Raw genomic sequence first — 18388 nt, 5'->3', positions numbered from 1 at the left:
GATTAGATTATGCATAAAGGTAAAGGCCCTCATTTCCGAGGATATCAGTCTCACAGTAAAGCTCTTCATGCATGGACGATGAAAACTTTATTTACTATATACTCTTATATTGTAATAACTAATACAAGGTAGTAAACAAACAAACTTAAAAATAGAAAACATCACAAGAGAGTAGTTATAACAGAGGGTACATTTGTTTTTTTTTTTTGGAATATGTTAAATCACATCCATAGAATTTTATCGGTTCATGTAACTATACCTCAAGGAAGCACAGGCTGAAAATAAATAGACACAGTCGCATGTGTGAATTTCAATTTCAATGACGCTGTCTTCTTTGTAAATACTTGTATGTTGTTTATTGTTAGAAAATGTTTCTCGAAAACAAAATTTACTACATTCCAGTGTGTTTTGAAATTAAATTTGAAAGTGAATTTGAAATTGATGGTTACTTATTTAACATTTATTATATTAGACGAACTAGTGGTCCTGCAGTAGTCGAAATTCGACTATAATTAATTGGAATTATAATAGCTTTGTACACTATTATGATTGTATTTTATACTTCTATAATCACAAATTTTGCCCTACACTATAAAAAATATTAATAAAGACAAACAATATTTATTTATTCTATTCTCAATTTGACCACAGGCGTCAAGAACAAAAGTTTGACAATAAATAGTATGCATGCATGTGTGCGTCAAATACATGGTATGTAGTGTGTGTAATGTTTTCTTTATTGATTTAATGTATCTTTTATGCATTATTTTAAAATAATATTAGTATTTTGCACTTCTTCTCTATATTCTGTATAAGTGTGGAAAATTTCATACTCTTCCATCCGCGCAATTTTCGTAAAAAGGGATACAAAGTTTTTGCTTCATGTATTAATACTATGTATATATATAAATGACCACTGTCATGTCATGTCACGAAACACAAGTCTGATACCACTGTATCAGACATGCGTCTCCGATATTCTAGAATTCGAACGAACCTATTTACAGTGAACTGTGTTATGTTTCTGTTGATCGAAAGGAGAGCTCAAAGTCTGCGTTATGTTAAGTGATATCCATGGCAAAGCGAATCAAAACTTTTTTTTAATTATTTTAACAAAAGTAATCACATTCTTTTTTCAGAACACAAAATTACACCATTTATCCTTTAAAGTTCGAGATATGAAATAGATTATCCGAATGCAAACACAGTTAGGTACTGAATTAATATTCATTACAGTCACGGGTAAGTCCTCAGCACGTAAGCCTTGTGCGTCTCGACAGCTCTATGCTGTTCCAAATGAAAACATTGTAAGTGACAGTCAAGTAAAAATCCAATTTTAGACGATAACCATTGCTTAGTGCCCTCACTGTATCAATCAGTACTTAATGTATGTTAATGCTGTTACGCGCTGGGGTCCGGGATAAATAAAAAGTTCCACCAAAGTATAAATTAAAACTGTATTCAACACATAGGACACTCACAGAACACTTTAAAATTCTTAATAATTTACTTCTTCTACTTCGCTTCAGGTGATCGGTTCGCTGTTTTGCTTCGAGTAGTTCCGATTACTAACTGATAGCGTTGGCACGCTATCAGTTGCGTTCAAAAGCGTTGCAGAGATGGCTCTCTGCAACGCTTTTATATTCGACACGACATCCCTAGAACAGTCGAGAACATTCCTCACAAGTCGAGTACTTTCGATGTGTGTTTCCGCAACCTGACAATAGATGGCGTTGTAATTCTCAAGCGTTCTAGATGCTACTAGATCCTTCGATATTCGTTCTGCTATTTGGCGGTAGATGGCGTTATTCATACCGGCGTAACAATACACTAGGCATATTACATATTACTAATAATAAAATAAGGGCCTTAAAGTTTCTATAGTGCAATTTACAACTGTCGTTAGTGATCGTAGACCTGAACCCTTTGTCTCAATCTGGAGGTTGAAATTCGGCATCCATACACACACAGATCATAAATTCCTGATCCCTGCTTATTATCAATCGATCGGTGAGCTCGTTTCTACGAAAAACAAGTCGCTACTAATACTAAATTATCGATCGAGATAATGTTATTTCACCGGTACTCCATTTTTTTTAATGATTTTACTTAAACATACCCACCCACGCACTAAAGTCAATAAACGTGCTCTACGGTCGTCAGATTTCGTAGAAACGTTAAGCGCAGATAAACATTTCTCCTTATTAACGTATAACATTAGTGATTTTTTAAATCTTTAGTTCCGGAAAAGCAATTGGTAGGAAAAATAAGTACGTTTAGATATTTATTTATTTGCAAATGACTAGGGACATGGGTAAGTATAGTAGTATCATATTAAATTGTATTATTATATTATATAGGCAAGCGTTGTTCGATACGAATATACATTTTAAATTTCTCGACCATCCATCGCGCATGACGAGGCTCGGGTTGATATGTACGAGTGCTCTTCGCATTTCCGTCAAAGATAGATGATAGCTCGCAGTCCCCTCTCAAAACCAATTGAGTATAGTTAGATAGCTTGTATCCTGTTAGTTTCCGAGAATCGGTTATTTATTTTTCTTACTATACAGACCACCTGGCATGTAATTTCATTTTTTTTATAAATGGATTAAATCGATTACGATTGAATACGTTCAATTTGAAAAGTTCGACCATTAAAGTCTCAATAAAATTTAATGGACTAGTACAAATACTAAGTAGCAAGTTCTATACAGTTGTACGTGATTATGAATATGAAAAAAATAATTGTTTTCTTACCCATTTGCTGACAGTTTAATGGGCTATTTCGACTAGGCTGTGACTGATAGGTGAACTTACGAGGCTAAGTCTGAGACAGTGTGCTAACACTGACCCTAGCAAGAGCAGTGCTTCGCAGAATCTACCATCTGGCGAGAAACTCAATGGGTTAATTTTGGTTGTTCAATCTGATTGTGACGATTTAGGTTAAGACAACTTCAAAATATCACTTACATATTATATTACATATATATTACATACGCCCGTTTTTCCTTTATCATTGAGTCGGAATGGGTAAGGTCTCACCATCATCCTAACTATGTCGCGAAGTAACACTAAAAAAAGTGTAAAACGCATATAAAATATGCTTCTTTAAGCGAACAAAAAAAATGCTACATATCCAATTCTAAAGTATAAGCATCGAGATTGGCACTTCGCGAGACGCGCCAGTTGTAATAACACGATATGGGACGTATAATTTGAAACCTCTTTTCGCTTTAGCTTAGATGCTCAGTTCGGATCCGTTGTTGGCGATATTCTCGTGAAATACTCATCGGTATATAAAATTTTCTGTGTGCTGTTTGTAGTAACGACGTTAGTAATTGTCAACTATGTAATATGTAAACTTTGATATTTTTGAAGTTTTTAGTAAAATCATCAATGTGTCAATTCTAAATATCTTAGTACCGTAGTTCAATTTTAGTAATATAGATCGAAACGCCTACATAAAAATCATTCTAATATATTGTACGAAAAAGATTCACATCAATGTTGCAACCGGTATCAATTTAAATGGAATCGCCCAATATAATGTATATTTATCAGGCATATTGTATATTGTTATGGAGTTTTGCTACATCTTCTTGCAAGAGTTTCTCATCATTAAACATAGGCCTTATTCGAGTAAAATTGCAGTGCTTATTCTTTTGCACTATTCGAAATTTGAAAGACATGCTTAAGCCATATCGGCAGTAATTGGTCAGTGTGGTAGTAGACATGAATTAGAAATCTAAAAAGTGATGGTGACAACACAATATAAAAAAATATATTGTAATTAGATATATTTTGTAAATGCCGATCGGGCTGATTGATTCTCCTAATTTTGGTTCTGACGTCTATACCGCAAATCATATTAGATTACATACAGTGGAAGTATCAATAAATACTGCTCCAGCCAGACATTTTGGCACTGAAGATGTTTAAAAATTTCCGGATTTTGTCCCTTAGAGAAATACTTTTTTTTTTTTTTTTTTTTTTTTTTTTTTTTTTTTTTTTTTTTTTTTTTTTTTTTTTTTTTTTTTTTTTTTTTAATGGTTGAAGCATTACTGGTGGCCCGGAGGCCTTTCCAGTTTCACCAGGACAGGTGGGCGAGCAAAGGCTCAGCCAGGAAGAGAAATACTGAGCACAGCTCTCTCCGTTGCCGTTGTGCGACTCTTAACTTGTGGGCCAGCCCCGCCGTCAGTGTCCAGGTTTCCACGCCGTAGGTCATCGCGGGGAGAACGCACCGATTAAAGATTTTTGTCTTCAGGCATTGAGGAATTTGCGAGGTGAGGATTTTAGGAAATTTCCTAAATGCCGACCAACCCAGTCGTATGTAATGTAATCTCTGTATTGAAGTTACCCCAGCCAAGCTGGATAGCTTGACCGGGGTAGACAAAGTATTTTACCTCTCAATGGCTGCATTCGAGATGATAACTTGGTAAACTAAAAAATGTATACACTTTTAAAAATATGTTACAAATATTAATCACCCTATAGCTAACGACCCCAGACAACCAATTTGTCCACCTCGGTTTTATAAATATACTATATCTGATTACATCTAGTGTGAAGATAATTTAGTAGTAAAAGCAACAGAAAAACCACTAGATTTAATTCACACTGAATTATTTCCACCCTAATAATTAAACAACATCCACAAAACTAATTTCTGGTTGTCTCTCTGCTGCTATGACGCCAATGTGTGGTACAAGTTACAAACTTTGATCATTTTAAATACCATTCTCAATAAGATTTTTTTGTAACAATTAAAATGTCGACAGTCGAGGTTCACAGAAAATGAGTAAACCGTTGTGTTTTTCTACAAAGTTTATATTTTTTTATGAAAACGACAACATTTACTGAAAATATTGAAGGGAGTCAGGTTATATTTGTTGTTAAGTGGGTACCGAAATAGAAGTGAAATTTGTTACCTACTTAGGGACAGGTTCGCTTTTATCATATAACAGCAGTCTATTAACCCGATATTAAAAAATAATGATATCAAATTATCTAGACAATAAAAGACTTAACTACATTTTTTGTAATATAAATACTATTTTATTGACAGTATACAATTAAAACTATAATAAATTTATTTAACAAAATATTCACTCCGCTGTAATTTAAATACGAAAACAACATTTAAAGCATTTAATCTCTATTTAAATATATAAATTAACTAATATTATTAATTAAGTGTGAATTTATGCTCTTTATTAAATGACAGATGAGTGTACTTGTCTATGAAAAATATTTTTAAAACTAAGGAGGTTTTTCGTAACATATCCTGATACACTTCCGCTGCCGCCATTTGCTTCGGCCATCATCTATAATGACATTTCCCGTCACCACCGCAGTTATCCCTGCATTTGATACACCTGCTATAAGCCACCATAAAACTGTAATAACACTAATGGCATTCGCATGTCTCTATTTATATAGGGAGTCGTAAACGTGCGGTAATTTATTGAGGCGCGTTGCATTGTTTTAATTTTAATAGTGAATTTTATGATGAAAATTTTCGTATGCTGTGTACGACTATGGAGCTCCAAAACGATTTTGTAATTCTGGTATCTTTTTAAATTAGATTTAAAATACTACAAACTATTATTAAACTGCATTTCCAGATATCTGAAGTGAGCTTTAATAAAACAGTTCTAACGTTGCTCCTTTGGATGTGTCTTCTTATTAATACGCTTTTATTAGCTTCAGACGTATGTATGTTAGTATGTAACGGAATCTTTGAACATGATTTGACCCCCTTCAAAACGTCGGATTAACTCGAAATTTGGTATACTTATTAAGGACAATTTAATATAAAAATTAAAACGGAAAAAAATATTTAGATAAAATTGAATTTCAACTAAAACATTAAAAATAAATAATAGTTTAAAAAAAGCTAACAAAACACGCTTTTATAGAAAATCCAACAAAAAATTGGAAAATAAATTTGAATTAAAAATAGTTATTTTGATAATATCCTGAAAAGCACCTCACGCTTTTTTACAATAAAATAATTTTTTCTTACACTTTAGTTGAATTTAAAAAAATTTCACTTTTTGTTTTTTTTTCTTGAAGTTGAAACTTATTCCAATGCTTTTAGTCAGCCATGCATTATTTTTGTTTTCTTCTTACGTCATTACAAGACGTCAACGAACTATAAATACTAGGTAACAAGTTTTGCAACAATACATTTTACTTTGAATTTTTTAATAATGCACAGACTAGTACATCAATTTGTACCAAACACTAATACTAATTTATATTAAAATTTCATAATTGGTTTCTGTGTGTTGTCAAATGGGCCGTGACCTCGTCCATCCAACTAAGCAATAAAAAAAGAATATGCATTCAGTACTCGCAATAAAGGATCTCACACATCAATAAAAACGTAAAAATAAACGATGTCCACCCATATTTATATAACGAGCTTTTCAAAACGTTTCTCAACTAAACATTTCTAAAGGATAGTTCGTAGGAAAATTCAAAACCCATAAACTATATTCAGGAGTGCTTTAAGCATAATACATTCGTATTCATAGCCGCTTTAAGGCTTATAAAGCTGAAGATCAATATGCGAAAGCCAGTAAGCAGTGACGGTAGTGTCGTGAGCAAGCAATGGATAACGTATTTCGATAATCAACTTTCAACAACTTGTACCGCAAAATCGTTTTTCTAAAAATTGTGGTAAGAACTAATTAAATAATTTTATTCAAAATTTAAAGCAATATAAATTTTTTGAGAATTTTTGACCGGCAGCGCAAGCTTGTATACTAAAATCCAATTTTATGCTTGTATCAATACCTAATCAATTATTCATTTCTGTTTCAACAAAATCAATGCAACCCACCTGCATTGTATTTTTTAAGCTTAAAATGGACAAAGATATTCCTTCTCCTTTTCCTTCTTCAAACGAGGCTTATGGAGAGTATTAAGCGGTAGGCAGTGACTTGGCTCTGCCTGGCATTGCTGAAGTCCATGGGCGACGGTAACCACTCACCATCAGGTGGGCCGTATGCTCGTCTGCCTACAAGGGCAATAAAAAAAATATTCACGTTGTCGTACCTATAAGCTCCAATCTTTCTCCAAAGTCTCCAAAGTCTTCTAAGCTTGGCCGATAAAATATCGATTGAAGAGTCATCGAACAGCCAACATCACTATTAAATAGGCCCATGTATTCAGGGTCGATCGTTTTTGCTACAGACTGCGTTATATAAGATACCATTGACATGTAAATTCCTTAAAGCTATTAAATTTGCATTCTAATTAAAACAAAGACACCGGTATCGGGTTATTTCACCTGGATTTTTGTTTCCGTAACGGGAGTATTCGCGAATCGTCAGAGTAAATACTCTCGGTTACGTAATGAGTTCGAGTACTTATAATGAGAGAATTTAATGAATGGAACATAATTTGAACGTTGATCATTTTATAAATGTGAACCCGATATTTGAAGTAAAGGAAGGGATTCTGTAAATCGTAATTTGTTGTATACGGTTGTTAAAATAAATGTAGTAATGTTTACTGCCGCCATTCCCTATTAGGCTTTTCAAAACACAATACATCTTGATTTTTTTGTTTTATAACATTTAGTTATTACTCAGACTTGCAGTACCTAATTTTTTTTTTTTAATTAGGTTCACACAACTGGATGAAACTGCACACATAACATTGAACTTATTTACATAAAATAATACATTATAGAATTCACCCTTTTGGGTGTGAACACATCTTGCTTAAGAGCGTTTGTGCTTAAGATAAAAATATCGTTAACTAATATTAAATTAAGACAAAGAAAACAAAAAACTGCATATACAAACTTACAAAAAAAAAACAATGAAAATAAAAAATTAAAGTAGGGAAATTAATGTTCTATAGAAATAAAAATAAATGTGGTTGATCTAGGAGGCTAGAGGCTTGAGGCTAGAGAAGCATGGCAAACAAATATGTCAATTTCATCACGTATACTATTTGCCAGGGAAGTCATACGATAGACAGGAGAGTGCTGGCCAAGATTACTTTTCGGTTAATCGGTTAATAGAGACGTACACATAATTAATAACTACTTTTATGGCTTAATCTCGAGCTTATTGTTTTTGTTTTATTATTTCTGACTTCACGAATAGTTTACAGTCTTCGTAATCAGGGAGGTTTCATTGCGGATCCTCCCAATCGATTAACGGTGCTTTTAGGTACCATAAGCACCGGTCACCGTCTTCGTCGAATCCGTCGCTTGCGACGAAGGGCTCGACGGGTGAATTAACCCATAGACACAGCCCGCTGAGTTTCTCGCCGGATCTTCTCAGTGGGTCGCGTTTCCGATCCGGTGGTAGATTCCGCGAATTACTGCTCTTGATAGGTGTTAGCAACACTCCCGGTTTGAGCCCCGCGAGCTAACCTACACGTCAAGGAGAAGCCTCTCAAGGCTATCATGATAGGTAGGGAAAAAATCAGGGAGGACTGAAGTAATATTTGCTGAAGAAAATTTAGATTTCAAAATCAATCAAAATATTTATTGTGTAAATAATGCGTAATTAAATATAAGTTGAATAACCTACGGAGCGATGTAAAACATGAATTTTCAAATACCACGGCCAGAAATGTTGAGTAAATATTTGATATTATCTTGTAACTTTAAATTTTACGAAGCTTAGTCTGGAATCTCCATATTCTTATATAGAGATAAAACTTTTATTTCTCATTCAATTCGTGATGGTGTTAACTCTTTAATTTTATTTCTCAATGCCGACGACCGCACGCGTGATTATGCATTATTTATGCGATGCTACGAAACAAATGCGACTAACTTAAAATAAGGTTTGGACGCACCGAAAGTCCTTTGTCTCGATTCTTGAATAAAACTAAACGGCTATAAATATTAATCGTCTGGATTTTACACTAACGTGACTTCGCAAGTGGGCATGCGGCAATTTTTCTGATCGCGATACTAGGCTGGGAATTATCAGAAGGCTTAACAAATAGTTTATCTTAAATTTTGGTTTTAGTTTAGAGCTTTACCTGTAATTTTTTTTTAAGGATAAAATAGTAATTTCATTTACATTTATTGAGATATCGCTAATATGTAGATAGAGCCGTCATTGCGTCCAATCTATGACGCAATGATCCTTCGTAAATATTCAATAACATATTTCATGACAGATTTCAACTCGATCAGAAATTTTATGTAGACATTAATTTTATTCCAAGTTAGCGGACACAAACATGTGAAAGTATAAAAAAAAAACGATGTCCATTGCTGCTTAAATATCAATAAACTCATCTTGAAGGTTCTTGCAATAAGAAAGCCGCAAGTTGTTTTTTTCCGAATTCTACAAAATAATATCGAAGCCCAAATGTATATTTTTGTTTCTCCTACGTACATATGCGAACGAATGTGAACAATACGTAAGTTTTTATCATCATTCTGTTATCGTTTACATTACTTCTCGCCATGTTTGGTGCAAAAAGTTTCGCACAAGAAACACAAGACAGACCTCTTCCAACTGTTTTTTGTTTTTCGTGTTGGTCACAAAATGGAAAATGTTTTATTTTTTGGACCGAGATTAAACTTTCAAATCGATTTTTGGTTAAGGTTTTTGATCTTTAATCCTTTGTTTCACTGTATAAATACATTTTCCGTGTCTTGAAACTCATAAATAATTTTGAAAAAAATATTGGCGAATGTTTTTGCCAATTATAAAGAAACTTTCAGAGGATTCAATGAAAAATTTATTAGCTGTCACTGGTGAGTCAATCTTCCTAATGCACTTTAGCCTCTAATGGCTTCTATTATGTTATTGACTTACTCACGGTAGAGCATCTAGTGAGTCCACACGGATAGAGGTACCACCTACTTATTTTTGCCGCGAAGCAATTAATCCGTTTCAGTTTGAAGGGTGGGGCAGCCGTTTAGCTGAATAATTGAAAACTGGAACTCATTTCCGTCGTTGCTGTTTGTGGGGTCCGGTAACCGCTTAATACCAAGTGGGACGTGAGCTCCTCCACACATCTAGACAATAAAACAAATAATAGTTGAAATAATATTAATTGAATTTCTGTGTATGGGTAAGACAGTTCACAGAAGAGCTTGTGTTAAGCGTCAAAAGTCTTCCAAAAATTAATATCTAATTATAGAATGTACATTATATATTTGGCATATTTATTGTATTTTTGTTTTATTGTCTTATTATAATATTATTCTATGTATTTATTTAAATTTATATTTTACATATTCGTATTCTTGTTTTAGGACACAAGGACAAAGGCAAAACGACGATACTTTAATAAAATAAATTGACATAAAAAAAAAAAAAAACTCTATGGATGTTCTGTGCCGGCTGAATATGAATAGCGAATGGAAAACGCAAAAGGTGCAACGTTTCAGTGTTTGTGCAAGCTTTGATCTATAAATCAAAACATTCACGCTTTGAATGATAAACCGAACGTAACTGTTGCTCTACGAAGGACTTTTCAGTGAAGATTACACTTTAATAGACAACTTTACGTTATAGTGTAGTCCATTTAATTAGGATGTAGGTTTAATTAAATATTTATTATTTATGGAAAATAAATTGTGTCTAAATAAATTAATGGATTAAGAACAAAAGCGTTTTTAGTGTCTTGCAATGTAGTAAATAGATTTTATTATTTACTCGTACTCCAATTATTAGTATAATAAACTACTATTACACTTTATGTTATTAATAATTTAATATATTATTAATTATAGTAAATATTTGAAAGATATTCGAATCAGTTGTAAAAATATATCCTTATGTCAAAATATATACTAGCTGACCCGGCAAACATTGTTTTGCCATATATAAGATTCCTAGATAATTTCTAGTATACAAAAAAAACTAACTTATTGTAAATGTGTAAGGATGTGATAAATGAGTGAATGAGGCATGTAGCGCTGTGAACGATGCGGGAATACTATTATAAAAATAACAAAATCTCATTCAACCACAAGATGCCACATTATAAAAAAAAATTTTTGTCCAAAAAATAATAAATTAAATGCTAGGGTTGGACAACCCTTATCGTTTAGGGGTATGAAAATAAATAGTAGCCGATTCTCAGACCTGCTGAACATGCATATAGAACTTCATAAAAATCGGTCAAACCCTTTCAGAGGAGTATGGTAACTATCATTGTGACACGAGAATTTTATATATAAGAGTAGCTGACCCAGCAGACTTCGTAGTGCCTCAATCGATAAATAAAAGATATAAACTATTGTATAAAATAAACTTAAATCAAACAAAAGGAATTCGTCCGACGGGGGACACATCAAAGGAAAAACAAAATTGTTATTTTTATTTTATTCCGAGCATTTTCATATTTGTCTACCTTTTAAACCTTCTCTGGACTTCCACGAATAATTCAAGACCAAAATTAGCCAAATCAGTCCAGCCGTTCTCGAGTTTTAGCGAGACTAACGAGCAGCAATTCATTTTTATATATATAAGTATAGATAATATCACATAATCCAACCGAAATAAACTTCTCAACAGTTACGAACACGACAAATTACGAAGCACTCCGACCGCTTCTATGCTAAACTATTTGACTCCGACAAATATACTTAAAGCACCCAAATACGTAGATTAATCCGGAGCCCACGTATTTGCAACTACCCTAATTTCTGATCCCGATATCGCTACGTACGTAAGGCCTGTTTCGTGAATTACTAGCATAATCTGCCTTAGATTGCCCATTATCTCGCTACCGAGTTACAGGCGGAATTGGAGTTTTTGATCCCGTTGCGAGGTTAAGGATGGCTGTTTTTGTACAAATTTAAATTGGTTCTGTACGTATATAAACTAGAATGATTCATCACCGAAACAGTACAATGATTGTCTAATTTAGAAGATAGTGTAAATACCTTTTTTTTTAAAGGAAAAACGTTCTTAAGACAACTTCGTGTTTATTTTATAGTGAAGGAATAATATCGAGTAATAAAAATAAAACCTGTACAATTTATAAAATGACAAATAATGACTGGTGCTAAGAAACACCATTCCGCTTATTTATACGATACAGTCGAACAGTCTTTGTACACTAAAATTGAGATTTCGACCTCATGGTCGATGGCGGTCGATGTGTCGATGTCCACTGGCTGCAGCACCTCACAATATGTGAATCGTGAGCTCGTTCATACACGTAGTTCGATTATAATACAAATAGAGCTTAGTGAAGTTCTCATAAAGTATTTGTTTACGTTTAATGATTTTCAATACTAATGAATGAGATGAATCATGAAATGATCTATCTCAGTATTATTCTATTCACTTGTTCACTTGCTACAAAATTGTGACTTAATTTAATTACGTTATAACTTTATTATTATACTAGTGACCCGCCCTCACTTCGCTTCGGAAACATTAAATTTTGTTATTGATAGCTGAGTCCCGCGATGTTACCCGCGCTTATTATCGTACCGCGGGTGACGCCGCGGGGCGTAGCTAGTCTAAAAAAGTAGTCTTAGCTACTCCTTGTATCATCAGTTATCTACCAGTGAAAGTCTCGTCAAAATCGATCCATCCGTTCCAGAGATTAGCCGGAACAAACAGACAGATCGACAAAAATTGTAAAAAAAATTATTTTGGTGTATGTACCGTATATATATTCATATGCATGTAGTAAAACGTGGTTATTTATATATTACAAACAGACACTCTAATTTTATTTATATGTATAGATTACGTGACAATGATGTTTTCTATATGACACAAAAACGCTAAAATTGGAATGTTACATCCCTATCGGCGGACATACTCGAGTTGTTAATTAAGGTCCTTCGCTCGCCCTGCGTACCTTTGTTGTGTGAATCTATAGCGGTTTGCGTAACCAAATGTATTCATATCATTTTAATAGACGGGTTTTAATAAAATAAAATTTCTTTGACGAAAATATAATTAGAAAAAAATCACTTAAATTTTAAGTGTATTGAAAAATTTTGCATGTTAATTCTTTGATATAGGTTTTTCATACCAATAACAGAGTCGTTTCAAGCGTCAAATACAGATGTTTTGCTATGTAATTTTGGGGAAAATGTGTGCCGAATTGAGCTGTGTGATATAGAATTCACCCTTTTTAATACGCTTTTATTAGCTTCAGACGTATGTATGTTAGTATGTAACGGAATCTTTGAACATGATTTTGAACCTTCAAAACGTCGGATTAACTCGAAATTTGGTATACTTATTAAGGACCGATGACAATTCAATACAAAAATTAAAACGGAGAAAAATATATTGAAAAATTGAATTTCAACTAAAAAATTAAAAATAAATAATAGTTTAAAAAACTAACAAAATACGCTTTTATAGCAAATCCAACTAAAAAATAGAAAATAAATTTTAATAAATTTGAATTAAAAATAGTATTAAAAAATATATATATTTTATTGTAAAAAAAGCTTGAGGTGCATGGTATCAGTAGTTATAAATATTTTATGAACAGATATAGAGTAGAAGGGTAGAAGGGTAATTTCGACAATATCCTGAAAAACACCCCACGCCTTTTTACAATAAAATCATTTTTTCTTATACTATTTTTAATTCAACTTATTAAAATTTATTTTCTATGTTTTAGTTGGATTATCTATAAAAGCGTATTTGTTAGTTTTTTAAACTATTATTTATTATTAGTGAGTATCGTCAAAAACAACTCAATAATCTACGGAGAAATCAAAACTTCAGAGCTTTCTTTGTTTTACATCAGGACAGCGCTTCAAGCCAACTCTTTATTTCATCTTTTATCCTTTTTTTCTTTCACTCTTTTCTTTATTTCATTGGTGATTGAATAAGCTTTTGAGTGATCACCTTAAATTGAATATGGCCTTTAATTCTGTGACAACACTTCATCGATAGCTTATCATTTTTGTTTCGCTCACGGGAGTGGACGCAGTGCTTTTGAACACAAGAGACGATTAAATTGACAATTAATTAATTAATTTTATTTTACGCAGCGCTTTTTACACAGTCCAAGCATCTCGCGGTAATCGATCTCAAATTAGATCCGGCTATATGTTCGTGACGCTAGTGGTATGACGGAATTAATAATAATGGTAACTATTTGCAGCTGTTGTTACAATATGTCGTTACTGTTTTACAAATTTTCTTTCATGCAGACATCAAATTTTACGTCTATTTTCAATGTTAAAAACAACAAACACCCCAAAAGCAATTTCAAACACATTTTCCTCGAACACTATTCTCGCTGGAACACAAAAGCAACATATCGTCCCTCGGCTTACATATTTCTTCGCGCAATTCTCAATCTATGCAAACAAAATTTACCGACATCTATTTCGCACAGTGCAGTGTGCAAACCTGAAACTTCCAGAACAAACATTCAGGTTTCGAGATGAACACAGTTTAATGTTAAACGGTACTACAATTTGATAAGTTCTACTAACTATTTTAGATTAAAAACTACCTAATAAATTATAGATATTTTAATTATCATTTAACCGGTGTTCCATCGTTTTTTATGCCATATTAGAATAGACGGGATTTGGTTCTCATTGCTTAAACTATAGCGCTACGGTACACCACGTATCCCTTATATACAGTTTGGAAAATGTACAATGTTTCGCTAAGAAAACACCGAAATGCAAATGAGCATTAAAGCTGCTGGGTTTACGACGAAAAGAAAATCTTTCACAGAGCGGGTGATATTGCTCGGTAGACCAACGCACACTGTATTATTATCGAGATCTAGCAGAACTTAATTAAAAATAATACTCTTCTAAATATTCCTAAAACTCCCTTTATTACACAGGTGTATAACTAAATAACCGATATTGAAAAAAATAAATAAGTGTGTAACACCATACAACACAAGGGAAGTCTCGAAACATAGGTTATGCGTACTAGCACGAGTGTATTGTTTAGTTTTGCTTTATTGCAGAATGCGAACAGGTCTGTTCTTGTCGTTTAAAGTGCTATAATTGGTCTTTTTATCGTTTGTTATATCATCGAGGATATGTTAAGGTAAGTTTGAACCTTATAATATTGAAATGTTATTAATTAATAACGTTTTTACTGTAGTCCTTGAAAAAAAAATTTCTTTTTGTATTAGCGTTGACTTTTAAAAATGTATGCAAGTGTATACACCGGGAAATCACTGTTATAGCATTCTACGGTTAATGTTCTTTGAAATTTAGTTGGAATCCCTTGCTCCTATTTGCCCCGCTCATACATTTTTTTTTTGTTTTCAGCGCAATGAAAAGGCGAGATATTTTTAATATATGGTTTCCAAGTAATAAAAAAAAGGTCAAAATAACCTTATAATTGAAAAAATACTACAATATTATGACATAAAGGACTGTAGAAACCCTCCACGATCATTTCAAATGTTAATAAAAAAATACAATCAAAATACAATCTAAATGGGAGAAATGTAACATACATCATTAAATCTGGATTTAATCAAACATTTCTGTTATCTTGGAGGCACAAGACATATGCCGAAGAGACAAGAAAACTTTATTTAGTACATTGTTCCTGGTACTACATGCCTTCTAGTATACACAAAATCCTCACACTCAAAATAAGTAATTGAAACATGCGTTTTACCTTTGGACCAATTAGCAGAAGAAGCTCAAGAAGCGAACAATAAGGAATATAGGAGGATCCGCGAGTATTTCAGCAGGAAAACAAGCAGAATTAACACCAATCGAGACGTACTTAACCGATTTCTGATAGGTTCAGATCCACTTCTATCTTCCAAATCAACAGTGCAAAATAGAACATGGGAGAAGAAACTTACTCGACGGAGGAAGATGGGTAGAAGGTTATGCGAAATTTTTTTAGTCTTTTGAATATATTTAGGGATGTAAAATATATTTCTTGTGTATTTAGAACAAAGTTGCAGTATTAAAAATAATATTTTTAAAGAAAATAAAGAAATAAATTATTTTTATTAATAATTAATGTTATTTATTTATTTAGAAATACGAAATAACATCTAATATTAACATTTTATGACACGTAAAATTAAAAAAAGATAAGTTCACGCAAGATTGAATTAAGTTCTGCTAGATCTCGATAATAATACAGTGTGCAACGGTCCGAATGTTGTTGTTCGGAACTTGTATAATTATCTTATAAAGCAATTTTTTTTATTGCTTAGATGTGTTGACGAGCTCACAGCCCACCTGATGTTAAGTGGTTACTGAAGCCCATAGACATTTAAAACGAGAATGCGCTACCCACTATAAGATATACGTTCTAAGGTCTCAGTATAGTTACAACGGTTGCCCCGCCCTTTAAACCGAAACGCATTACTGCGTCACGGCAGAAATAGACGGGGTGGTAGTATTTACCCGTGCGGACTCACAAAGTTCCTACCGCCAGTAAAAAGTCGTTAGTTAGCAAGCTTATCTTGAAAATGTCGTAAGCGAGATTCAGGCATTTGTCAAATATATTATGTTGTATGATGGTTACCGCCACAACCTCATTCTTTCTTCTTCATGGTCACTTAAATCATACGATATACTGAATACAGTATTTGAAATCCAACAATTAAACAATTTTCAAATATGCCATTACATCCTTAGCGTTGTATCGCCGCAAAGCCACTGTAGGATCCTAGTTTATACCGAGCTCTATTACCATAATTAACTACAAACAGTACGGTGCAGCGGTGACAACTCAAACATCGGTGGTATCGGTGCAAAATCGTGTGCAAATAAAATTATATCTACGGTAGGTGAGCTTGTTTTGGGAATCTAACGGAGCACATGTAACGAATAAAACGGTATTTGTAAAATAATATTTAAACATTGTATAGTTTTGTTCTGGTAATTCTTTGCTGTTTTATTATTTATTATATTAGAAAAAAAAAACCATACCGATTTGGTTTTTAAAAAACGATCTTTAAGCGACTTTAAAATACTAGATGTCGCTTAATTTCTCTACCAGCTTTCCAGCCTTAAATATTGGTAAAGTAAATATTGGTAAAGTCTGCGACGGACGCATGTGTATTCCAATCTTCCAGCAATTATGAATTGACGCAATCGAAAATTTAATGTCATCTTTGAAAGAAGGCAGTATCATAATGCACGTTGTCGTATCTACTTCGCTATCTAATCACTGAGCGAATGATCTTAGCAAGTAAAAATAACAAGATGATTTGTTTACTAATGTCTGAAATGAAACTGAAAATTCAAAAAACTGCGACAAAATACCTTTTTTTCCGAAATGATAGCATTAATTGCACTTCGTAAATGAAGGATCTGTTCTTAAAGTGGTGATAGGGTTCCATAAATATAAAAAACCACGTCTCAAGGGGTCAAAGTCTTAACTGTATTGTATAGCGCCGGTCCTAATATTCAAAGGGGACAACATTGCTCTTATCGTCATATTTAAGCACCTATAAATAAAAAGATCTATTTGTCTTCACAAATAATAACATGTCTTAGTTCGACAAACAGAAAAGATCTTAACTAACATGCTATTAAGGGTTCCGCATAAGTTTTAATGAACGTTTGATCTCCGAAGTTCTAAATTTTAATATACGCAAATATTTGTACATCGACGTCTTGTGAAGTCTTTGAGGCAAGTTTAATTAGAAGTATGAGTCAATACAAATCGGAAGGATTGATTACGTAGCTGCAAATTAAAATCGATAAGGGTTTTTATTTTTGTTTTGTTTCGTGAACCTATTAGACGTTGTCTTGATAATGTAATCCTGGTAACCCATTTTCTTTGAGAGGCCCCCACATCTCTTCGTCATTTTTAAAACCCTGAATTTTACAATTTTCAACTTTAAGTAGACTTTAATTTTAATTCAGTAATACGCGTGTCAGATATTAAGGCTTATTTAGAAATAATTTTAATTAGATTCGTTTTGAAACATGACCTCATCACAGTCTCAACTGAATTACATGAAAATGAAATGAAAAAAAAACATAAAATATATTTTCATTCAAAAACATAAAGTCATAAAAGCCTCTAAGACATGTCTTATACATTCTAAAATACCCGGATATATATCAAAACGGAGATTATAAACTCAAAAATGAATCGAAAGGCTAACTAACGTCGCCGATACGTTTCCCGCTATAAGCACACGTAACAGACAAATCGATTCTCGGCACCAGTGTCCCAGTGAACCGATTCTGTTTAATCAACAACTAGAATTGGAACTATTCGAACTATCCGAAGTGATTGAAGCGAGGAGCCGACTGACGAGCAATCTTCTACTAATATCCTATCCTTCGCGAGAACTCAATTACAATACAGAGCACTTTCATTTCCTTGTGCATGTACTGTAAAATGGAACAAAGGGTTTTATTGGTTACGCAAAATCAATCAATCAAAATTTATTGTGGAAGATTCTTCGGGTTTGCAATAACGAGTCAGGATTAAATTAG

This window comes from Bombyx mori, chromosome 23 (genome assembly GCF_030269925.1).
Source record: "Bombyx mori chromosome 23, ASM3026992v2".
Taxonomy (NCBI): domain Eukaryota; kingdom Metazoa; phylum Arthropoda; class Insecta; order Lepidoptera; family Bombycidae; genus Bombyx; species Bombyx mori.
Note: the sequence above shows the minus strand (reverse complement) of the source record.